Below are 26,665 nucleotides of genomic sequence, written 5' to 3'. Positions count from 1 at the left end.
AATTGCCATTAGAAAAACTTAAGCAGTGGACTTTGTAAAAATTAATTTTTGTAGCATTCTCAAAACTTTTGGCCATTACTGTAGGTCATACTTTGAGCTGTAAAATTAGATATAGCCTAATGATAATTGTGATTCTGTTTCTGTTAAAAATAAAAACCTTGTCATACAATTTACATAAATCAGTGATTACAGTGCAATACATTGTAATAAAAAACAAATTATCTTGACAGCATATCAGCTCATACAGATTCATACATAAAAGCTAGGGTGCCCCATAGCAACATTTTAGGTTAATAAAAATATTTGAAAAATGTTTTTAAAAATATAAAGAATATAAAAATTCAAATCATTAACTTTTTCCCCACTTGAAAGTAAAGGAATAAAAACAAAATGTTTCAGATATGTGGTATCATAACATATTTAAAAGTCTGTTCCATCATAATATAGAATTAATTAACCCAATAGGTAACTGTGTAACGAAGAAAAAAATCGAAATAGTAGAATTACCATATTTTTCGGACTATAAGATGCACTTTTTCCCCCCAAATGTTGGGGGAAAAGTGGGGGGTGCATCTTATAGTCCGAATGTGGCTGTGGGGAATGAGGGTGCTGCGGTGGAGCGGGTCATCGGTGGCATGAGCAGGCTGTAGCAGCGCCTGCTGTGACCACATGGGCCCGCTCTTTTGATATGCACGCCCATCCTCCCACACATCATCCCTCAGCGCTGAAGCTGGTGCTGACAGGTGGGCGGAATGATGGGCGGGGGGTGAGCACATTATTAACAGCCGGCACGCGTGATCACCCCTGGCAACTACAGCCTAGAGTGATCATATGCGTCTGTATTCACTGCTCCTTGTGCATCATCATCAGCGCGGGGTGCAGTGAATCAGTATACTCCCCCATCACCGTTGTCTGCAGCATCACGATCTCCTCCTGTCTGCCGGCCAGCTGATCTGTGTAGAGAGCGGTGAGCACAGCGATGATGTCATCGCTGTGCGCACCGCTAGTCTCCACACAGGTCAGCTGACAGGCAGACAGGAGGACAAGCGATGCTGCAGACAACGGGGACAGCTCCACACTCCAGCAGCGCTGCTGCCACCACTGACAGGAGGAGGAGCAATGCTGCATGGAGCGAGGAAAGGTGAGTATAAATGTTTATTTTTTTTGTGTGCCACAGGATACTCGCCATATAGCAGGATGGGGGTATATAGAAGGATGGATGGGAGTATATATCAGGCTGGATGGGGGTATATATCAGGCTGGATGGGGGTATATAGCAGGATGGATGGGGGTATATAGCAGGATGGATGGGAGTATATAGCAGGATGGGGGTATATAGCAGGATGGCAGTATATAGCAGGATGGCAGTATATAGCAAGATAAGGGCATATACCAGGATGGCGGTATATAGCAGGATGGGAATATATACGATGGCGGTATATAGCAGGATTGGAATCTCTAACAGAATGGGGTACATATATACAAGGATGGGGATCATATACAAGGCAGGAGGATCATTACCAGGATGGGGTACCTTAGTTAGAGAATTTGAGGACATTACCCTCATAACAGTATAAAACAGGCAGGGAAATGTTTAACATCACAAAAATAATCGACTATGATCCTATGCTGTAATGTCTGTATACTCTCTTTTGTGCCCTACCTGGCTGCCTAGGAGATGTGGTATGATCAGACCATGTCCCTGTACGGTCAGACATGACCATTACACAGTACATAGCAGGGACACATATACAATATTATGTCAGTACAGGAGAAAAAATAAAGCACAGTTATTAATCTATTAATTAAAATTAAAATGAGCTTTAAAATCAAATTTATTTGCTAAAAAAAAACAACTTTATGTTCTGTTTTCCTTAGCTGAACTAAGCAAAGAAACATGGAAAAATTCTGCATTCTGTTTCATCTTGCTGTACACTGGTCAAAAGAACTCTAAGTATTTTCTGATGTTTTTTGCATTCAGTTTATATTTTATGGATACTCTGGAGTCTGAAATGCCTTTTTTGCTAAAAGAAACCAATCCTTTTTTTTCCAGGTATTAGTGCATGGTAAAATTCTTGCAAGATTTCAATCAGTATCTTAACCTTAGTTCATCTTACAAAATATATAGATTTTCTTGGCTTTTTCAATGATTTATCTCTCTGGGAAACTTATTTTGGCTCCAAAGTAATTATATATCATGCTGCTTCCTGATCTACACTTTGACGTTCTGGTGTAGGATTTTAAGATGGAAAAGATATAGCGACAATATTACTTGTCACATTACTTGTGAAGAAATCATATCAAAGTGGCGCTCAACTGTTTTGTCCAATTCAGAAGATTACCCAGAATCTGAGGAAATGGAGATTGAAGCAATAAATACAGATCTTGCAAAGACAGGGGTAGCCACTACAATGCCACCAAACAACATTTGCACCCTTCAGGATGTCTTCTACTGTATATTTCATTGTAATTTGATTTTGATTTACAGAAATTAGATTTTAAATTAGGAAAACCTGAGCAAACACATTTTGTACTTATTATTGAAATTAAGTTAAAGAGACTGTCAGCAGAAATTCACCCTCAAACTATGCATATAGTCCTCCATTACTAAAAAAAATAGTGATTGAATTGATATAAAAATAAGCTGAAGACATCAAGCCTCTGTCACTCCAGCTCTATTTCATGCCCAATGCCTGCTACTCCTGCTTGATTGACAGCTCCTTTTCCAAACGTCATACAGCATTGAAGCTGAAAGTTAAGCAGGAGGAGGCAACATTGGTCAGGAAATAGAGCCAGAAGAACAGAGGCTTCATATCTAACTCAAGTGTTCAGAAATGCCTATACTCTCCCATGACCCCACTGCTTTACCACTGCTGGAGTTGCTGCCTCACCACCACCGGCGCTGCCGCCTCCCCACCGCCTCACCTACTTTCTCCTCCCCAATGTTCTATAGAATGTAAGGCCACAAAGGTAGGGTGCTCTTCTCTTTGTACCAGTCTATCTATTGTAATTTGTCCATGTATTTTGTATGTAATCCCTTCTCATGTACAGCACCATGGAATCAGCGGTGCTCTCTAAATAAATATACAGTGCCTACAAGTAGTATTCAACCCCCTGCAGATTTAGCAGGTTTGATAAGATGCAAATAAGTTAGAGCCTGCAAATTTCAAACAAGAGCAGGATTTATTAACAGATGCATAAATCTTACAAACCAACAAGTTATGTTGCTCAGTTAAATTTTAATAAATTTTCAACATAAAAGTGTGGGTCAATTATTATTCAACCCCTAGGTTTAATATTTTGTGGAATAACCCTTGTTTGCAATTACAGCTAATAATCGTCTTTTATAAGACCTGATCAGGCCGGCACAGGTCTCTGGAGTTATCTTGGCCCACTCCTCCATGCAGATCTTCTCCAAGTTATCTAGGTTCTTTGGGTGTCTCATGTGGACTTTAATCTTGAGCTCCTTCCATAAGTTTTCAATTGGGTTAAGGTCAGGAGACTGACTAGGCCACTGCAACACCTTGATTTTTTCCCTCTTGAACCATGCCTTGGTTTTCTTGGCTGTGTGCTTTGGGTCGTTGTCTTGTTGGAAGATGAAATGATGACCCATCTTAAGATCCTTGATGGAGGAGCGGAGGTTCTTGGTCAAAATCCCCAGGTAGACCGTGCTATCCATCTTCCCATGGATGCGGACCAGATGGCCAGGCCCCTTGGCTGAGAAACAGCCCCACAGCATGATGCTGCCACCACCATGCTTGACTGTAGGGATGGTATTCTTGGGGTCGTATGCAGTGCCATCCAGTCTCCAAACGTCACGTGTGTGGTCGGCACCAAAGATCTCGATCTTGGTCTCATCAGACCAGAGAACCTTGAACCAGTCTGTCTCAGAGTCCTCCAAGTGATCATGAGCAAACTGTAGACGAGCCTTGACATGACGCTTTGAAAGTAAAGGTACCTTACGGGCTCGTCTGGAACGGAGACCATTGCGGTGGAGTACGTTACTTATGGTATTGACTGAAACCAATGTCCCACTGCCATGAGATCTTCCCGGAGCTCCTTCCTTGTTGTCCTTGGGTTAGCCTTGACTCTTCGGACAAGCCTGGCCTCGGCACGGGTGGAAACTTTCAAAGCCTGTCCAGGCCGTGGAAGGCTAACAGTAGTTCCATAAGCCTTCCACTTCCAGATAATGCTCCCAACAGTGGAGACAGGTAGGCCCAACTCCTTGGAAAGGGTTTTGTACCCCTTGCCAGCCTTGTGACCCTCCACGATCTTGTCTCTGATGGCCTTGGAATGCTCCTTTGTCTTTCCCATGTTGACCAAGTATGAGTGCTGTTCACAAGTTTGGGGAGGGTCTTAATTAGTCAGAAAAGGCTGGAAAAAGAGATAATTAATCCAAACATGTGAAGCTTGTTCTTTGTGCCTGAAATACTTCTTAATCCTTTAGGGGAACCAAACAGAATTCTGGTGGTTTGAGGGGTTGAATAATAAATGATCCTCTGAATAAACTTTTCACAATTTAAAAAAAAAAAAAAAAAAAGAAATAACATTCTTTTTTGCTACATCTACAGTCCAAATGTCACAATATACTACTTGTAGGCACTGTAAATAATGATAATAATAATAATAATAATAAATCTACCATAGCCATTTCATATTATTTGAAATGCTGATTTCTCAGTAACAGGAATAGTATTTTTGGACTTGTATTTGAAAGAGCTAAATAAGCACATAAATGGTTTGGCGTGTGAGATCCTGCTGACAGTTTCCCTTCAATTATTACAAAATCTTTAATCATATTTCCGATCACTTTATTCATGTATGAGTTGTTCATGTTATTATCACGGACTTTTACTATGCAGTATTTATTTTTTAAAACCTATGTAGGTTGTTGTGCTTCTTTTTACATTTCCATTTGCTAAAGTATCTCTATGCAATTCACGATGAGACTGTGTCTGGTCCTAAAGTTTAATGGCCTCAACCATTCAGACATATTGCTTTACCATCTCAAAATATTTTCTTACTGAACAATCTGATTAAATCCCTGCTTAAGGGTATTTGAATAACAAATTATATTAATATTTATTGATAACCAAAGATTCATTTCTTAAAGTATACTATTTTGTTGAAAATGGTGAGAAATCAAAAAATAAAGGCACCGTTTTATCAAACAGTTTTTGCCAGTGTTCTGTTTCAAAACTGTTAAGGCCCCATTACACGCAACGACATCGCTAACGAGATGTCGTTGGGGTCACGGAATTCGTGACGCACATCCGGCCTTGTTAGGGATGTTGTTACGTATGACACATACGAGTGACCGCTAACGATGTGAAATACTCACCAAATCATTGATTATTGACACATCGTCCATTTCCCAAATGTCATTGCTCGTGCAGGACGCAGGTTGTTCTTCATTCCTGAGGCAGCACACAGCGCTACGTGTGACACCCCAGGAACTACGAAGAACACCATACCTGCATCCTCCGGCATCAAGGTGAGCGTGACTTCCATGCGGCTGCTCTCCGCCCCTCCGCTTCTATTGGATGCCTGCCGCGTGATGCCGCTGTGACGCCGCACGATCTGCCCCCTTAGAAAAGAAGCTGTTCACCGGACGGCGAACAGCCTCTTTTCTAAGTGGGCAGTTCATGCGGCATCTCAGCGACGTCGCTAGGAAGGTAAGTATGTGTGACGGCTCCTAGCAATATTGTGCGCCACGGGCAGTGATTTGCCCGTGATGCACAAATAACGGTGCTTTCACGAGCGACATCGCTAGCAATGCTGCTGCGTGTAAAGCCCCCTTTAGAAATGGCACAAAATTTGTGCTACCTTTGGTGTTTATACTACTGTGTTTGCCATTCCTGAGAAAATTTTGAAACATGGATGCAGCTTCACGGTAAGGGGACATGGCTGGCATATTCATCTTAATTTACACATTGCAAAAGTGGCAAAACTACAAAAGAAATGTATCCAACGCTTGACTGCAGTATATTTCTTCAGGGGGTTCATGGCTGCTGAAAGATGTGTCCCTAATTAATTTAAAAAAAAATGCATGCCTCTTAATTATTCTCTGAAAAAATATTTAAAGGGCTTATCTAGTCAAACATATTTATATTTATCTGATCTATTGCCTATCTAGATATGTTTTAGTAAGTCAGTTGATCAGATATGTATATTTTCTTTCCTTTGGTCTAGGGTTCAGTTGCTCCACCTGGCCTGGTCTCTACATTCAGTCAGTGATTAAAGCCGGCCCACTGGGTATTGGGTTGGTGCTCGAGGAAAGGACTATGTTCTCAATTAGTAGACGAAAAAGCTCAATACTCAATACTGATACTGTATTGCTGCAAACAAAATAAAATATTTTTTTTTATTCCCATTCTGCACAACAGAAATTATCCATCCAACGTTTTAACCTATTAAAGGTCTTTTTGAAGGATATCTGTGTTAAAGGAGCTGGAGTGAGAGCACATGGAAGGAAAAAGTACGTCCATATAAGGGGCACCAGGTGGAGTATGGCAGCATGAACTGCAGAGGATCCACCATGAGGGTGCTGATCTCTAAGACACTTTGCACCCAGAACCCTCATGGGGCATCCTCGTAAGCTCATGCTTCCATACTCCACCTGGTGCCCCTTATATGGACATACTTTTCCCTTCCATGTGCTCTCACCCTGACTTCTTTAACACAGATATCCTTGAAAAAGACCTTAAGCAGGTCGAAATGTTGGATGAATAATTTCTGTGGTGCCACATTGAAATAAAATAAAATATTTTCACTTGTTTGAAGCAATAAAGTATCAGTTTTTGTCTCATTTTGGTGCTGAGGTTTTTTGTCTACTGGTCTCACTCTCTACACTGTCATGTGTGAGTATGTGCCCAGTTCTGTTTATGGGGAGGGCTAGCTGGCTGTTTATTTTAATAGCTAAACCAGCCCCCTTTTCTATCTCCTAAAAATGGAGACTGTTTAGATATGGAAATGATCCAGTCAGCCAGCCCCCTTCACACACTTCACTGATGATGTGCCAACACAGAAAAGAGAAAAGCTGCCAAACTTGAAAAACAAGGGGATAGCTGCAAAATCGGGACAACTTGGACAATAGAAGTCTTTATATTGGTGAATTGTATAACTTACTTTTTGACTTACATTTAAGTATAATTTTTAGTTGACAACCCTTTTAATAAAAATTAACTGGTTGGAATAGCTTTTTAAATTGTACATTAAAGGGGTTGTCCGACATAAACTCAAAAATTTTTGTTAAGCTAATCTGTGCTGTATTGTCATATAAAATACCCCTACATTGTTATTTTTTGTTTTCTAACTTTTGTTCCTCTTGAATTCAGCCTTTATTCTCTGCAGCTCCTTGTTTACATCCAGCTCTGACCACTTCCTGTGCAAAACCTCTGTCAGAGCTGGCACCGCCCGGCCTCAGTGTCCAGCCTCGCCCCCTGCCCGCCCCCTGCACACATATTCCATGTCAGTATTCTTCCCCAGCACCTGACCTGTTATCACTACAGCGTTGCAAATAACAGCCCCACATCGGGCTCTGCAACGCACACGCACACATATGGCTCTACACCCTGCCCATGTTGACATGAAATGACCGGAAGCAGCAAAATCACGGCAGGAGTGGTCACATGACCACTCTGAGCTGGGGGAGAGGGGCTGACAGCAGGGCAGGTAAGTGGTCTCTATCTACTTACCTGCCCCAATGTAGCCCAATAGGGTAATAAAAAAAAAAGTCAAAAGAAGCCGGATAACCCCTTTAACTGTACCAATCTTGTCTTTATTAGGCCCTCCTGTAGATGATCTAATCAGAATGTTCTGACCCAGTGTTGTAAGTTTTAATTTACTAAAAATGTTTGTATAAATTTCATCAATTTATGAAAAAAAAAATTGTAGCAAAAATATGTAAGGCGGGCTTTGCATGTTGCGACATCGCAAGCCGATGCTGCGATTCCGAGTGCGATAGTCCCTGCCCCTATCGCAGCTGCGAAATGTGGTGATAGCTGGTGTAGCAAAAATTATCGCTACGCCAGCTTCACATGCACTCACCTTTCCCTGCGACGTTGCTCTGGCCGGCGACCCCCTCCTTATTAAGGGGGCAGGCCATGCGGCGTCATAGCGACCTCACACGGCAGGCGGCCAATAGAAGCGGAGGGGCGGAGATGAGCGGGCCGTAAACATCCCGCCCACCTCCTTCCTTCCGCATAGCCGACAGGAGCTGCGGTGAAGGAGGTAGGAGATGTTCCCCGCTCCTGCGACTTCACACACAGCGATGTGTGCTGCCGCAGGAATGAGGAACAACATCGGACCGTCGCAGCAAGGTAATTATGGTTTTCGCCGACGCTACACCGATGATACGATTACGACGCTTTTGTGCTCGTCAATCATATCATCTAGGCTTTACACACTACGATGTCGAGAGCAACGCCTGAAGTGCGTCACTTTCGACATGACCCCACTGACATCGCAGCTGCGATGTCGTAGTGTGCAAAGTACCCCTAACATATAGCCATCTTTCCAAATGTTTGCCGCAAAAATTGAGGTCTTTTTATACTTAAGTTGTATAACCATCTTTAGCCATTGGAAGCAATGGGAGATTGGATATAACCTAAATTGTTTAGCTGTAGAAGATCTCTTTGCTCATGCTATGTTCAAAAGGGACATTGGTGAAGGTTAAAGCTGTATTGCAAGTATGGAATTTTAATGTAAGCAAAGATTGGAGTTAAAAAAAAAAATACCGACAGAGACGAATCCCTAAGCAAACCTGATAGTGAGCTGTAATTTGATAAATCATCTGCGTTGATAATCAAAACGGTTTAAATGTGATTAGAAAAAGAAGGCATTTTACTGATTTGTCATGCATTAATTAATACAAGATGTTCATGCAAACATCCCTTAAGGTGCTGCTGCAGAGCTGCTGAAATTCATAGGATAGACAGTGGAAGGAATAAGATATGAAAATCTATCAGAGACAATGAGATAATCAGTATTGATGAGATACATCTTGCCAAGACTTTTTTTGTCATGTAAATGAGTCACTTAAAAGCAAGGAATTGTTATTTATGGATTTTCATATTTTTCTTCATTGTCTCACACACTAAGATACCAATAGATCACAGTAACAACTACATTTGTAAAGGATATAAAAGGTTTCAATGACGTCTATCTGAATATGCATGAAGAATCATTGAAAAATATTGACACTGGTCAAATCTCAAGAACAACTTTCTTTTCTCATTCTCCATAGAATTCATTGTCTAAGTAGCAGTGCTAAAGAATCACAGTACCTAATAAATGGCTATACAGTGGAACCTCGGTTTACGAGTAACCCGGTTTGCAAGCATTTCACTATACGAGCAAAGCTTGCTGCAAATTTGTAGCTTGGTTAGCGAACAATGGTTTGCTGTACAAGCAAATACTCACCGCACACACTTCTGATTCCATGCTTTCACCGTGCTCTGACTCACTCTGGCTGCTTCTTGTGGATCCGGTAACAATCACAGCTAGTGCAGTGGCTACTGCTGTCTGTGCTTCATGTCTGCACACCTCCTAAAGGCAGCGCGCTTACCAATCAGATGCAAGTGGCTCATGCGTATGACGTCAGCGCGCTGGCCAATCAGAGGGCAAGCAGCTCATGCGTATGATATCTGCTGCTGAAGCACTGACAGCGGCAGCCCCTGCTTTGGCCACAATCATTACCAGGTCCACATGCCTGTGGACTGCAAGAACCAGGGAAGAGGCCACTGAGGGAACCGAGGATAGGTGAGAATAATGTGTGTGCGTGTGTGTGTGTGTGTGTGTGTGTATGTGTGTGTGTGTATGTATGTGTGTGTGTGTGTGTGTGTGTGTGTGTGAGTGAAATGGCACAGTAGGGAAGTTGTGGAACAAATTGTCTGAGTTTCAATTGTTTCCTATGGGAAAAGTTGCCTTGCTATATGAGTAACTTTGATTAAGAGCACACTCACAGAACGAATTGTGCTCGGAATGAAAGGTTCCACTGTATATGAAAATGGTGTTACAATATATACTTTAAAGTGTCTTACAAATAGGAATTTTAATTCTGCTAGCTTCTTCACTTCATGACTGCCCATAGACTATAATTGTTTGGGTAGTCTCTGTTGGCATTCACAGCTTCATGCCCTGTAGAGAAGATATAAGTAATTTGTCATCATGACTTCCTTTTCAATTACTAAATAAGTGTATATAGAGATTAGAAAGCACTAACCCGGCTTCCTTCTCTGGACCCAGACATCATCTCTTGATGTAGGGAGAGAACAAGAACTGTTAAATACTAGAAAGTCCAGTCAGCACTGCTGCGCAGACAAGAAACTGATTTTCTCCTGTAACTGGAGCTAACATACCAGCCCCAATTTTAGTGGGAATGTATAACAAAGCAAATGTATTAATGTCTTTAAATGCCCACTAAAGGTCTTTTAAAACTATAAGGGGGCACAGTGTACAAAATAAATTGAAAGAAAAATTAATAAGAATGCATGATTATAAAAAAATAAAAAAAACAACTTAAAAAAATATAAAAATACATTGTCTCTCTAAATTGTTTCTAGCCCCACCCATATCAGAAAAAAATATGTCCAAAATATAAAAGTAAAACAAGAAAAACACAATTTAAATGTGTTTATTTGTTTATTATGATTGTAAAAAAAAAAAAATGTAAAAAAGCATTTGTTTAACCTTCAATATCAGCAAAAAAAAGAATATAAAATTTGCGTAATATTTAAATACCATATATTGCAAATAAAGAGGCAAAAATTATATTAATTTTCAAATTTAATTTTCTTTCAGAGCTGTCAAAAGCAAATGTATGATAAAACCCAAAAATGTTCCTGGTTAGAAACGAAGGAAAATGGCATAGTTATTAATTGTGCAATAATAACTTTGGTATTCTCAAATATAGTTAGCTTTTCACAGTGAGACTTTACTAAGTAGACACTAGTGATGGGCGGATCCGGACTGTAAAAGTCCGGATCTACACAGGTACAAAAAAAATCAAGCACCGACCCCAGGCCCGGAGTTCTCAGGGAACTCCAGGTAACAATCTAGGTCTGGCCACCCAGAAAAGAAAAAAGAAAGAAAATAAGAATAAATAGCGGCTGTACACTGAACACTGCTTCTGACGCTGCTCAATCTACTTCCGGGGTTGCTCATTATCATCATGCTGTGTGTACAGACTACAGCCCCCAGCTGTGCACATTTTTGTGGCTGTGTATCAAAATAAGAAGAACTGCATGCAATGTTATTGGGCCCCTCCAGCCACTTTGATTTCGCATCCTGGCTTTACCTAGCTCATTCCAATTGCCCTAGTGTGGTGGATATCGGGGTAATAAGAGGTTAATAACAGCTCACAGCTGTCACTAAGCCCTAGATTAGTAATAGGAAGTGTGTATGAGACCACGCCATTACTATTCTGTAAGTGAAAAGATATAAACACAAACACCGAAAAAATAATTTATTTGAAATAAAATACAAAAAATCCACACCCTTTTTCACCCTTATATTAACACCAAAAATGCCCAGGTCCAACGTAATTCACACAAGATCAAATGCCGATTTTGGCTCTACTACATACTGACATTATTTATTTGGTTTTACACCAATAGACATGCACATATAGCATCTCTGATTGGTTGCAGTCAGACATGCTGTAACACAAGGTGCGGGCGCATCTGACTGCAACCAATCAGTTACATGGGGACTCCTTGTGGGTGGAGAAAACAGTGCATATGTATGAGGTTAATGAGCAGTCCCAGAAGTAGAGTTAGATAGGAGACTTGGTAAGTATAATGTGCCTTCTCCAAAACCCCTTCTACCACCATTTTTAAAGCGCCGGATTCTGGTCCAGCCAGATAGCCATAATCAATTCCGGGTCCGAGCCGGGTAATTTTTTTAAATCCGTTTGGACCCACCGATTTTGAGTATCTTCCAGTCCGCCCATCACTTGTAGACACCTAAATTGGTATGAAAATAATTTCCATGAATTAATTTCAGGTACTGCTGTGTCAATGTCATTGTAGAAAACAAAACTGAAGAGAAATTTTAAATTTCTTCACCTTTTCTTTTTTTTATCAGCAAAGGAAGTAGTAAATGAGTAAACTTCCCATCTGGCCATGTTTACTGAGGGTAGTATTATAGCCATTCACCGTCTTTAAAACATTTTTACATTTTTTCCAGAAAACAAAAAAGTAAAAAAAAAAAAAATATATATATATGAGAAACTATTGACTTCAATATCTGGGACTCTAACACATGACACCCCAGTGGTCTACACTATGACATGAGATAAAAATATATTTTTCTTCAATACACTAAATCTTGTGTTTGCAGAACCCAGTCGATGGTTATGATGGTGATGTCATCCAATGCACATCTAAGCATCCCGTCTTGGCAGAAACCATCAGAGTGGCCTGCATGATGTCATATGGTTTAGCGTCAATGAGAGCAACTTGTTTTATTTTATTTTTTTAACTATTCCTTCCTTTCTTGAAATTTTAATATATAAAAGCTCCTCTTCCACATCATCTTGGATTATTCTAAGATTCTGGATTATTACTCATCTAATTCTCGGACACCAGTTCATGTTGCTCCTATTCTTAGATTCATCTCTGTCATGTATTTTGGGAAATGGGCTCTCAAAGTAAGTTTACAGAGCATGCCTCTGACCTTGGCACTTGATTTTGAATGTTATGGTTACAGATAATGTACCATAATATTCCAAATTGAAGATTAAATTTAGATATTTTAGCTGTTCACATACCCACATGTCAAAGGACATAAAGTTAATTAATGTCCCAAAATTGACATGTGTTTGTGGATTAGCGCCAAGATACATGATTCCAAAGATTACTTATTGCATTTCTTAATTAACATGATGTGTTTTTTATTGCCAATTTGACTTAGTGGGTTTATTCATACGTGGTAAAAAGGCTATATATAATTTTATATATATATATATATATATATATATATATATATAATTGCCTTATTCTGTCTGTCTGTCTGTCTGTCTGTCTGTCTATCTGTCTGTCTGTCATGCTCCGAAATTGTGTCCTTACGGTGACACAAAGCTGATTGGCCGCTGGGCTCGCCATGGCCCCGCCCCCCCCCACAGATTGGCCGCTTGCCCAGGCTGCGCCCCCACACGGATTGGCCAGCCGCTCGCCCAGGCTCCACCCCCCCACAGATTGGCCTCTCGCCCCGGCACCCTGCAGGCATTGGCAATTCGGCCACGCCACGCCCCGCCCCCCTCACGCAATGCACGCTAGCTCTGGCCCCGCCCCCTCCCTCCCCCGCGCATTTCCCGAACTGACACGGCTGTAACGGAGGTGAGTACGGTACTCTCCCCCCCCCCTCCCGCGCATTCCCCGAACTGACACGGCTGTCACGGAGGTGAGTACTGTACTCCCTCCCCCCCCCCGGCCCCCGCTCCCTGGCCCCCGCTCGCACGGGAGTGGTGTGGATACGTTGGTAACCATGCTCGCATGGTTACAAGCGCTGTCACGGAGGTGAGTACTGTACTCCCCCCCCCCGGCCCCCGCTCGCACGGGAGTGGTGTGGATATGTTGGTAACCATGCTGGTTACAAGCGCATCAAGGTCCTGCTGCCTGCTGCGGCGGAAGATCCACACGCACACACACAAACATACACACACATCAGATCACACTCACTCTCACACACACCTCACACACACCTCACACACACCTCACACACACCTCACACACACCTCACATCGCATCCACATACTCACAACATCCTGGGATATCGCTTGCTTCTCGGCCTCGATACTGTGCTGTTGTGACCTTCCAGGACCTGACGGAGGATCACATGGCCAGAGGCATGTGATATCTCCTGATGTTGTGAGTATGAGCGCCTAAGTGGGTGTGTGTGAGTGGATGCGATCGGGTGTGTGAGAGTGGATGCGATCGGGTTTGTGCGAGTGGATGCGATCGGGTGTGTGTGAGTGGATGCGATCGTGTGTGTGTGAGTGGATGCGATCGGGTGTGTGAGTGTCGGCAGAGGAGCACGGCGTGCTGGAGGAGGCTGGGAGCAGAGAGGCTGATCATGGGGAAGGCTGGGAGGAGAGAGGCTGATGCTGGGGGAGGCTGATGCTGGGGGAGGCTGGGACGAGGGAGGCTGATGCTGGTGGAGGCTGATGCTTGGGAAGGCTGATGCTGGGGGAGGCTGGAAGGAGAGAGGCTAATGCTGGCGGAGGCTGATGCTTGGGGAGGCTGATGCTGGGGGAGACTGGGAGGGGAAGGCTGATGCTGAGGAAGGCTTGGAGGAAGGAGGCTGGGAGGAGAGAGGCTGATCCTGGGGAAGGCTGGGAACGGGAGGCTGATGCTGAGGGAGGCTGGAAGGAGAAAGGCTGATGCTGGGGGAGGCTGGAAGGAGAGAGGCTGATGCTGGTGGAGGCTGATGCTTGGGGAGGCTGATGCTGGGGGAGACTGGGAGCGGAAGGCTGATGCTGAGGGAGGCTGGGAGGGGGAGGCTGGGAGGAAGGAGGCTGGGAGGAGAGAGGCTGATCCTGGGGAAGGCTGGGAAGAGGAGGCTGATGCTGAGGGAGGCTGGAAGGAGAGAGGCTGATGCTGGGGGAGGCTGGAAGGAGAGAGGCTGAGGCTGGGAGGAGAGAGGCTGATGCTGGGGAAGGCTGATGCTGAGGGAGGCTGGGAGGGGAAAGCTGATGCTGGGGAAGGCTGGGAGGAGAGAGGCTGATCCTGGGGAAGGCTGGGAGAGGGAGGCTGATTCTGGAGGAGGCTGGAAGGAGAGAGGCTGATGCTGGCGGAGGCTGATGCTGGGGGAGGCTGGAAGGAGAGAGGCTGATGCTGGTGGAGGCTGATGCTTGGGGAGGCTGGGAGAGGGAGGCTGATGCTGAGGGAGGCTGGGAGGAGGGAGGCTGGGAGAGGTAGGCTGAGAGAAGAGAGGCTGATGCACACACACACACGCGCACTGCACAACACACCACACACACACCGCACACACTTCTGATTCCATGCTTTCACCGTGCTCTGACTCACTCTGGCTGCTTCTTGTGGATCCGGTAACAATCACAGCTAGTGCAGTGGCTACTGCTGTCTGTGCTTCATGTCTGCACACCTCCTAAAGGCAGCGCGCTTACCAATCAGATGCAAGTGGCTCATGCGTATGACGTCAGCGCGCTGGCCAATCAGAGGGCAAGCCGCTCATGCGTATGATATCTGCTGCTGAAGCACTGACAGCGGCAGCCCCTGCTTTGGCCACAATCATTACCAGGTCCACATGTCTGTGGACTGCAAGAACCAGGGAAGAGGCCGCTGAGGGAACCGAGGATAGGTGAGAATAATGTGTGTGCGTGTGTGTGTGTGTGTGTGTGTGTATGTGTGTGTGTGTATGTATGTGTGTGTGTGTGTGTGTGTGTGTGTGTGTGAGTGAAATGGCACAGTAGGGAAGTTGTGGAACAAATTGTCTGAGTTTCAATTGTTTCCTATGGGAAAAGTTGCCTTGCTATATGAGTAACTTTGATTAAGAGCACACTCACAGAACGAATTGTGCTCGGAATGAAAGGTTCCACTGTATATGAAAATGGTGTTACAATATATACTTTAAAGTGTCTTACAAATAGGAATTTTAATTCTGCTAGCTTCTTCACTTCATGACTGCCCATAGACTATAATTGTTTGGGTAGTCTCTGTTGGCATTCACAGCTTCATGCCCTGTAGAGAAGATATAAGTAATTTGTCATCATGACTTCCTTTTCAATTACTAAATAAGTGTATATAGAGATTAGAAAGCACTAACCCGGCTTCCTTCTCTGGACCCAGACATCATCTCTTGATGTAGGGAGAGAACAAGAACTGTTAAATACTAGAAAGTCCAGTCAGCACTGCTGCGCAGACAAGAAACTGATTTTCTCCTGTAACTGGAGCTAACATACCAGCCCCAATTTTAGTGGGAATGTATAACAAAGCAAATGTATTAATGTCTTTAAATGCCCACTAAAGGTCTTTTAAAACTATAAGGGGGCACAGTGTACAAAATAAATTGAAAGAAAAATTAATAAGAATGCATGATTATAAAAAAATAAAAAAAACAACTTAAAAAAATATAAAAATACATTGTCTCTCTAAATTGTTTCTAGCCCCACCCATATCAGAAAAAAATATGTCCAAAATATAAAAGTAAAACAAGAAAAACACAATTTAAATGTGTTTATTTGTTTATTATGATTGTAAAAAAAAAAAAATGTAAAAAAGCATTTGTTTAACCTTCAATATCAGCAAAAAAAAGAATATAAAATTTGCGTAATATTTAAATACCATATATTGCAAATAAAGAGGCAAAAATTATATTAATTTTCAAATTTAATTTTCTTTCAGAGCTGTCAAAAGCAAATGTATGATAAAACCCAAAAATGTTCCTGGTTAGAAACGAAGGAAAATGGCATAGTTATTAATTGTGCAATAATAACTTTGGTATTCTCAAATATAGTTAGCTTTTCACAGTGAGACTTTACTAAGTAGACACTAGTGATGGGCGGATCCGGACTGTAAAAGTCCGGATCTACACAGGTACAAAAAAAATCAAGCACCGACCCCAGGCCCGGAGTTCTCAGGGAACTCCAGGTAACAATCTAGGTCTGGCCACCCAGAAAAGAAAAAAGAAAGAAAATAAGAATAAATAGCGGCTGTACACTGAACACTGCTTCTGACGCTGCTCAATCTACTTCCGGGGTTGCTCATTATCATCATGCTGTGTGTACAGACTACAGCCCCCAGCTGTGCACATTTTTGTGGCTGTGTATCAAAATAAGAAGAACTGCATGCAATGTTATTGGGCCCCTCCAGCCACTTTGATTTCGCATCCTGGCTTTACCTAGCTCATTCCAATTGCCCTAGAGTGGTGGATATCGGGGTAATAAGAGGTTAATAACAGCTCACAGCTGTCACTAAGCCCTAGATTAGTAATAGGAAGTGTGTATGAGACCACGCCATTACTATTCTGTAAGTGAAAAGATATAAACACAAACACCGAAAAAATAATTTATTTGAAATAAAATACAAAAAATCCACACCCTTTTTCACCCTTATATTAACACCAAAAATGCCCAGGTCCAACGTAATTCACACAAGATCAAATGCCGATTTTGGCTCTACTACATACTGACATTATTTATTTGGTTTTACACCAATAGACATGCACATATAGCATCTCTGATTGGTTGCAGTCAGACATGCTGTAACACAAGGTGCGGGCGCATCTGACTGCAACCAATCAGTTACATGGGGACTCCTTGTGGGTGGAGAAAACAGTGCATATGTATGAGGTTAATGAGCAGTCCCAGAAGTAGAGTTAGATAGGAGACTTGGTAAGTATAATGTGCCTTCTCCAAAACCCCTTCTACCACCATTTTTAAAGCGCCGGATTCTGGTCCAGCCAGATAGCCATAATCAATTCCGGGTCCGAGCCGGGTAATTTTTTTAAATCCGTTTGGACCCACCGATTTTGAGTATCTTCCAGTCCGCCCATCACTTGTAGACACCTAAATTGGTATGAAAATAATTTCCATGAATTAATTTCAGGTACTGCTGTGTCAATGTCATTGTAGAAAACAAAACTGAAGAGAAATTTTACATTTCTTCACCTTTTCTTTTTTTTATCAGCAAAGGAAGTAGTAAATGAGTAAACTTCCCATCTGGCCATGTTTACTGAGGGTAGTATTATAGCCATTCACCGTCTTTAAAACATTTTTACATTTTTTCCAGAAAACAAAAAAGTAAAAAAAAAAAAAATATATATATATGAGAAACTATTGACTTCAATATCTGGGACTCTAACACATGACACCCCAGTGGTCTACACTATGACATGAGATAAAAATATATTTTTCTTCAATACACTAAATCTTGTGTTTGCAGAACCCAGTCGATGGTTATGATGGTGATGTCATCCAATGCACATCTAAGCATCCCGTCTTGGCAGAAACCATCAGAGTGGCCTGCATGATGTCATATGGTTTAGCGTCAATGAGAGCAACTTGTTTTATTTTATTTTTTTAACTATTCCTTCCTTTCTTGAAATTTTAATATATAAAAGCTCCTCTTCCACATCATCTTGGATTATTCTAAGATTCTGGATTATTACTCATCTAATTCTCGGACACCAGTTCATGTTGCTCCTATTCTTAGATTCATCTCTGTCATGTATTTTGGGAAATGGGCTCTCAAAGTAAGTTTACAGAGCATGCCTCTGACCTTGGCACTTGATTTTGAATGTTATGGTTACAGATAATGTACCATAATATTCCAAATTGAAGATTAAATTTAGATATTTTAGCTGTTCACATACCCACATGTCAAAGGACATAAAGTTAATTAATGTCCCAAAATTGACATGTGTTTGTGGATTAGCGCCAAGATACATGATTCCAAAGATTACTTATTGCATTTCTTAATTAACATGATGTGTTTTTTATTGCCAATTTGACTTAGTGGGTTTATGCATACGTGGTAAAAAGGCTATATATAATTTTTTATATATATATATATATATATATATATATAATTGCCTTATTCTGTCTGTCTGTCTGTCTGTCTGTCTGTCTGTCTGTCTATCTGTCTGTCTGTCATGCTCCGAAATTGTGTCCTTACGGTGACACAAAGCTGATTGGCCGCTGGGCTCGCCATGGCCCTGCCCCCCCCCACGGATTGGCCGCTTGCCCAGGCTGCGCCCCCACACGGATTGGCCAGCCGCTCGCCCAGGCTCCGCCCCCCCACAGATTGGCCTCTCGCCCCGGCACCCTGCAGGCATTGGCAATTCGGCCACGCCACGCCCCGCCCCCCTCACGCAATGCACGCTAGCTCTGGCCTCGCCCCCTCCCTCCCCCGCGCATTTCCCGAACTGACACGGCTGTAACGGAGGTGAGTACGGTACTCTCCCCCCCCCCTCCCGCGCATTCCCCGAACTGACACGGCTGTCACGGAGGTGAGTACTGTACTCCCTCCCCCCCCCCGGCCCCCGCTCCCTGGCCCCCGCTCGCACGGGAGTGGTGTGGATACGTTGGTAACCATGCTCGCATGGTTACAAGCGCTGTCACGGAGGTGAGTACTGTACTCCCCCCCCCCCGGCCCCCGCTCGCACGGGAGTGGTGTGGATATGTTGGTAACCATGCTGGTTACAAGCGCATCAAGGTCCTGCTGCCTGCTGCGGCGGAAGATCCACACGCACACACACAAACATACACACACATCAGATCACACTCACTCTCACACACACCTCACACACACCTCACACACACCTCACACACACCTCACACACACCTCACATCGCATCCACATACTCACAACATCCTGGGATATCGCTTGCTTCTCGGCCTCGATACTGTGCTGTTGTGACCTTCCAGGACCTGACGGAGGATCACATGGCCAGAGGCATGTGATATCTCCTGATGTTGTGAGTATGAGCGCCTAAGTGGGTGTGTGTGAGTGGATGCGATCGGGTGTGTGAGAGTGGATGCGATCGGGTTTGTGCGAGTGGATGCGATCGGGTGTGTGTGAGTGGATGCGATCGGGTGTGTGTGAGTGGATGCGATCGGGTGTGTGAGTGTCGGCAGAGGAGCACGGCGTGCTGGAGGAGGCTGGGAGCAGAGAGGCTGATCATGGGGAAGGCTGGGAGGAGAGAGGCTGATGCTGGGGGAGGCTGATGCTGGGGGAGGCTGGGACGAGGGAGGCTGATGCTGGTGGAGGCTGATGCTTGGGAAGGCTGATGCTGGGGGAGGCTGGAAGGAGAGAGGCTAATGCTGGCGGAGGCTGATGCTTGGGGAGGCTGATGCTGGGGGAGACTGGGAGGGGAAGGCTGATGCTGAGGAAGGCTTGGAGGAAGGAGGCTGGGAGGAGAGAGGCTGATCCTGGGGAAGGCTGGGAACGGGAAGCTGATGCTGAGGGAGGCTGGAAGGAGAAAGGCTGATGCTGGGGGAGGCTGGAAGGAGAGAGGCTGATGCTGGTGGAGGCTGATGCTTGGGGAGGCTGATGCTGGGGGAGACTGGGAGCGGAAGGCTGATGCTGAGGGAGGCTGGGAGGGGGAGGCTGGGAGGAAGGAGGCTGGGAGGAGAGAGGCTGATCCTGGGGAAGGCTGGGAAGAGGAGGCTGATGCTGAGGGAGGCTGGAAGGAGAGAGGCTGATGCTGGGGGAGGCTGGAAGGAGAGAGGCTGAGGCTGGGAGGAGAGAGGCTGATGCTGGGGAAGGCTGATGCTGAGGGAAGCTGGGAGGGGAAAGCTGATGCTGGGGAAGGCTGGGAGGAGAGAGGCTGATCCTGGGGAAGGCTGGGAGAGGGAGGCTGATGCTGGAGGAGGCTGGAAGGAGAGAGGCTGATGCTGGCGGAGGCTGATGCTGGGGGAGGCTGGAAGGAGAGAGGCTGATGCTGGTGGAGGCTGATGCTTGGGGAGGCTGGGAGAGGGAGGCTGATGCTGAGGGAGGCTGGGAGGAGGGAGGCTGGGAGAGGTAGGCTGAGAGAAGAGAGGCTGATGCACACACACACACACACACACACACACACGCGCGCACTGCACAACACACCACACACACACACACACACACTGGGAACCACAAACAACTGCCCTACACAGACACCCACACACACAGACAACGCTGGACACACACACAACACCCAACACACAAACACCGCGGCACACACAAATATACGCACATACCGCACAACACACACATTGCACAAAACATACCTCCCCCCAAAACACACCACACACACACAAACCGCGCAACACACACACAACGCTACACACACACAGCGCTCCACAAACAACGCAACACACGCAACACACATACAACACCGCTCTCACCCCCCGTCACACCCAGACAACACCCAGAACATGTACAGCGCCTACACAAACACTTGGTAACTACACACAACAACATCTATATATATATATATATATATATATATAACAAAAATCATACATGAACTACACAATACGTAAATTCTAGAATACCCGATGCGTAGAATCGGGCCACCTTCTAGTATATATATATTTATATATAAAAAAATAATTGAAAATGTGACTTTATATGAAGAGAAATTGTACCATATGTGTCTGGGATTGGCAATCAATTTTCCCAAGGGGCCATATAAGAGACTGGAGGGCCAAATTAACAGACTGGAATTAATTGCCAAGTATTATGGTTATTATTCACAATAATTTATATTAATTTGTATCACTTGCTATTGAGCAGAATTAAGTATGATGTCTAGATACTACTGTTAATACATGTTACCATAGGTTAACAAATATTTTTACTAGTAGCAGATCAAAACTAAATAATTTTCTGTTTTTTTTTTAAAGTTTATAAAGTATATCACTTCTTTTATTCAGCCTTAACTATATATAGTTATAGATGTACCTAAATCAAAACCTCTCCCCACACAGTATGATGCCTCTTCAACTCCCTACACAATTTAATACCATCACAACTCCTCCTATCCAGTATGATGCCCTCAAAAATCCCCATACACAATACGATGCCCTAACAACTTCCCACAAAGTATGATGCCACCACACTCAATATGTTGCCCTCAATTACTATCCCTCATCTACCCACACAGTTTGATACCCCGCTGCCTTTACACACAGTATGATTTTTACAAAATTACCACTCACACACACATGAAATAAAGATAAATTCCACTCTTCCCCCCAAAAAAAAAATAAAATACAAAATTACTTTCCTATGCTCTTTTCTCTAAAAGTGATGCTCTAGTCTGTATGGTGTGTGGACTTAAGATCCATGCTGCAGGAGCAATCTAGGGATGTCATTGTGCCTATCGTGCTGAGATTGAAAGGCACAGGCTGACTAAGAGAAGATGAAGCCATTAGCAACCTAGTTTAATATTGCATTTAATGATTTTAGCATCTTAAGGTGGCAAATACTGTTGACATCAAGATACCAGGTGGTATGGTAGTCCACTATTTTTACTGCTTAGGTTGTCCTGAACCATATGTGGCCTGCACATCACATTTTGTTCAGGTGTGATATACAGTAGATGATTAAATTTTAGAAAAAGAGTAAAATTCTTAAAATATACATGCTAATATGAATAATGAATCAAAGGGAACATAACAAACCCTTGTCCTGTCCAAAAGAGACAGAGAACCCTCATACACATTAGAAGGTTGACCAATCCTGGTTGTATCTGCCGGCTTGAACAACTATAATCTTATGTTTTTGTGAAGTTTTAGAAACAGTGATTGTAAACCTACTCTTTTCAGTGTTTTCATTTGCTGTCTTAATGAAGATGGGATATTTACTGATTGAGGCTGCTATTGAACATTTATGGAGAGTCTATGTACAGCGATATGGAAACTCAAAGCTGCAGGAAGGGGAAGATACCACATTCCTCTAAGATATACTGCACATTTTTACTTAGGCACACATGTCTTATTTATGCAAGAAATGTAATTGTTCTGATCTACTATAAACTTTTTCTTCTGATTTAAATAATTAGGCTTTTTTAAGCAATATACATCTGCAGTAGGAATTCTGTTTTCTTTTCCTTATAGGAAGTTACAAACTATGGAAAAGAACTGTCTCCACCAGGCCATCTTTAATGGGGTCAGTTGGGTTTTCATTAGGGTGTCTACCATTTACTTGAGAATATTAAATTACAGTCTGTGTAACACAGCTAGAAATAAGCGAACCTGAGGTTTGATGTTTGGAGTTTGGGTTTGGAAACTGACTTCCAAAAAAGCAAAGTTCAGGTTCAAAGTTTGAGTGTGTTACAAGTGCAAACCACTCAAGTGAGCAGCGCTGTGCTTGGGTATGAGTGATGCTTAGCCCTGTGTTTGAACGGCTTGCACTTGAGGTACAATCAGTGTCATCAGATGTAGTGTACACACACAAACAAAAAAATTGAAAACTCCCCCCACTTCCCCTGGAAGTGTTTTGCTTAGGGATGGTTGCATGTGGATATAGCAATGATCTTCCCAATTACTGACTTCCATTGAGATTCGGATCAAGTCGGGGTCAAAATCCAAACTTTTTTAGGGTTCGACTGTACCTGGTGAAAAAAATAAAATTCCAAAAGTTTGCTCACCCCTAAACAGAGCCTCCTTATAAAGGTTGAAATGCTAAAGTTCTACAAAGGCATACTAACTGAGACTATTATTATTTTTATTATTATCATCATTATTATTATTATTATTATTATTATTTGATATGGTTGTGCTTAAGTGATAAAAATTCTATGAGAATATAGTAAGTTATTGTTAGGAAAAGCAAGAACCTTTGATTCTTTTTTTTGCTTAAACCAAGCATTTGCTAAAATGTGTTGGCACTAGAACAACTCATTTATTTAGTATTGTAATTAAATTCTACCTATTGGCTGGGACATACAGTGCACTATTTAAAGTATATGCAATTGTCTAAAATATTTTGTTCAGTTAAATTACTATGGCAGCAGGATAATCGAAATTTAGGTTGACCTGCAGAAGCACATTTTTTGGGAAATGCTTTTTACATTACAACTCTGCACAAAAATAAATGAGGGGTAGAGTGTGAATCATTGAAATTATTATTTTACCATTTTAATCAAAGAAATTTCTTTCCACGAAGTTTTCAATCAGTACAATTACTACATAAAGCATCTGCAGAACAGTCAGAAATGAAGAAAAGTGTGCATGTCAACATTAACGCAAGTATATTTGAAATATTAACCTGAAAACACAACAACCATTAGAATCCAAAAAAATACATTTATAAATTGATTTTTTGCAGGTGGAAAAATTAGTCTTATGGCATTGGCTTGATTTTAAACGATCTTTGAATTATGAAAGATGCAGTTTCAACTTTAAGATGTTAAGTCCAATAAGATAACAATAAATCTTACTGTGTTGGTTTAAATGCCAGTTTACTCCTCAATCTGACATTATTTTAGTTTTGTTTATTCCCTCTCTTTCCTGTACCTGAATTTAATCTTTTCCAAGTGGGCTAAACTCTTCTTTATTGGAGTCTACTGGAGTATGGGAGTCATCTGGCAGAGGACCATGCCTATTTAGGTAATAAGAGTAGATTTATATAGCAAATGTATATATATATATATATATATATATATATATATATATATATATATATATATATATATATATATATATATATATAAATAGAAATAGAAATATATATATATATATATATATATATATATATATATATATATTTACGTATTTGCCACTTAATAAGTTAACTGGTCATCATGACCTGAGGAAGGTGTGTCACCGAAACGCGCTGTGGTATACATCTGCCATTCATCAGTGTGCATAAGCCGGTGTCTTTACTCGCAATATGGATATTTTTTTAATCAAGTTGAAATAAATAAAGAAGAATTTTTATTTATGCTCTGGAGTCCAGCTGGATTTTCCTTACTGCTTTGATAGATTACATTTGTTGCATTGCATACTTTACCTAGACCTGCGGAGAATGTCCTGTATATCAGTTATCTTCAATTGCACCAGATACACATACATCAAGAGATAAAAATGTAACAGAGAGAATGTGTTTTCTTCTGACTGTAAACTGCGCAGTTTGCTTAAGACACATTTAAAAGTTAGACAGTTTTTCATAAACATGTTTTCATAGCTACCGAGTTAAATGTAATTTCACACCTCAACAAACATATGTCTTCAGCGAGCTGAGTAGTCTTATTTTCCTCCCTTACATTATCAAACACATTTTAGGCTGAAATCAATACACCGGCCTGCAATAATAATCTGCACACTTCCCGAACCAAATATTTATATAGAATTAAATATCCTTGTAGGTTGTGTGGGGCATTAGAAATAACGGGCCATTTATTATTTTGTTCTTGTATGTGCGCTGTTCAAAGACCCTGTTTTGCTTGTTCCCAAATATGTGAACAGATTTGCTAGGATTGATCTAGTTTTTTAAGTGCTTTAACCAACATTTCCATTAAATCCACTTCTAACGGTTAAATAAAAAGTATGTTAATATGTTTTCTATAAGGATTGGACTGCTTAGCAAATTTCAGCTTCATGAAATGCATTTTATACTGTTTGTAGAGAGCCGATTTCTTCTCTATCTAATGCAAAAAGACTTCTTTGTTATGTATATAAATGGGAAAATGAACAGTTGTGAACATGAGACACCATGCTGAGCCAAATATTACTTTGCATTTACATTTGTTAAGACTTCTGAAGAGATGAATTTACTGAACAGCAGAAAGACAAATTGTAAGCAAACATGAAAGACATCTATATCTTTGCCTACCTATTAAACACAGTAAATATACGTTCAGAACACTTTAGTCAAATTATCATACTAGTATGTGTATGATTGCACACAATTCAAGAGAACATGATCATTAGAAATTATTATTCCAAAATTTTGACATTTTTAGTTGAAAACCAACAATATATGAGCAAGTCCTGGATCTATACTAATTGATGCACTATAGTGTAGCGACCATTTTGTGGGTTTTTATGAAAACCTATTACATATTGTTTGTATTAATATTGTAATATACCAGCAGGGGGGCCAAAACTCCTGGTATACACAGGGTGGTGATGAATCCTATAAGTGTTACTAGTTCCACCTGTAGATCATTCAGGGAAAATCGTGCGAGTTGAAGTCAGAGCCAGGAGATCACGCAGTGCCAAGGAGGAGGCGGAGTCAAAGTCAAGGGAGAGCCAGGTCAGAAGCCAAGAGGTATCGTCAGAGATCGGAGAGCAGGTAGTAGTGGGGGAACACAGAGACAGAACAGCAGAGAAGGGACCGGAGAGGGAGGATGGAAGTCAGGGAGGATGGACATAGTCAGAAGAACGGAAGTCAGGGAGGACGGATGCAGCCAGGGGGACAGGAGTCAGGGAGGACAGATGCAGTCAGAAGGACAGGAGTCAGGGAGGGCAGACAAACTTACGAGGACTAGCGAACACACTGCAGAGCAGAACTATAACGAGTGCTGATCCAATATAATGACACCATGATAAGGCGCCGTGATCCCATAAAATAAGGCATGGAGGGATAGGCTTCTGCTTCCGGCCACTCTCTGGAATACACTGACCATCAGAACAGCCACCAAGAACAACTCTGCAACAGCAGAGATAACTATGAATCGTGACAAATATTATTTAGAATATATTCTCCTTCTCTACATCTCTTATATACCTTGCACATTGACAACAATCGATATGATTTAGAGAACTAGATGTGAAGGGTCCTTTATCCAATTATCCCCCCAATAATATGACTCGCCCACCCCAGGGCCTTAGGTGACTCGGTGTCGGGCCGGACTTGTCCGGGGTAGTCAGCGGTGGCGGGGCCCGACTCCGTGACACTGGTGGAGTCAATTAATGTGGCGATATTGGGGAGGTGATGATGGGAGTTGTAGTTTATTTAAATTCGTGACGCCACCTGTGGAATTGTGCAGCTATGAAGCCGCAGCTGCTGGAAGGGACCTCCGGGGCTGATGTTGTGGCAGCTGAGGTGGTTCTTGCTCCCCACAGGTGGAGCGGGTACCCCGGGACAACCTTTGCAAGAGTCTATTATATTTGCTGAGGAGGTGCAGGTCAAAATAGACGACACGGGCTTGCAGTTAAGATGTTTACTCACTGTTCTGTTTCAATGCTGCAGCTTACCCACGGAATGCCAGGATCCGC

At 42.5% G+C, this 26,665-nt stretch overlaps 1 protein-coding gene across 3 annotated transcripts in view; it reads left to right on the top strand.

Moving 5' to 3' along the window:
- Positions 1–26,665, top strand: part of SGCZ (sarcoglycan zeta) — a 1,566,603-nt gene that overhangs the window by 127,503 nt on the left and 1,412,435 nt on the right. The gene's annotated exons all lie outside the window — the stretch shown is intronic.

Source organism: Anomaloglossus baeobatrachus, chromosome 1, assembly GCF_048569485.1.
Source record: "Anomaloglossus baeobatrachus isolate aAnoBae1 chromosome 1, aAnoBae1.hap1, whole genome shotgun sequence".
Lineage (NCBI taxonomy): Eukaryota > Metazoa > Chordata > Amphibia > Anura > Aromobatidae > Anomaloglossus > Anomaloglossus baeobatrachus.
This window is presented reverse-complemented; position numbering and strand designations above follow the sequence as displayed.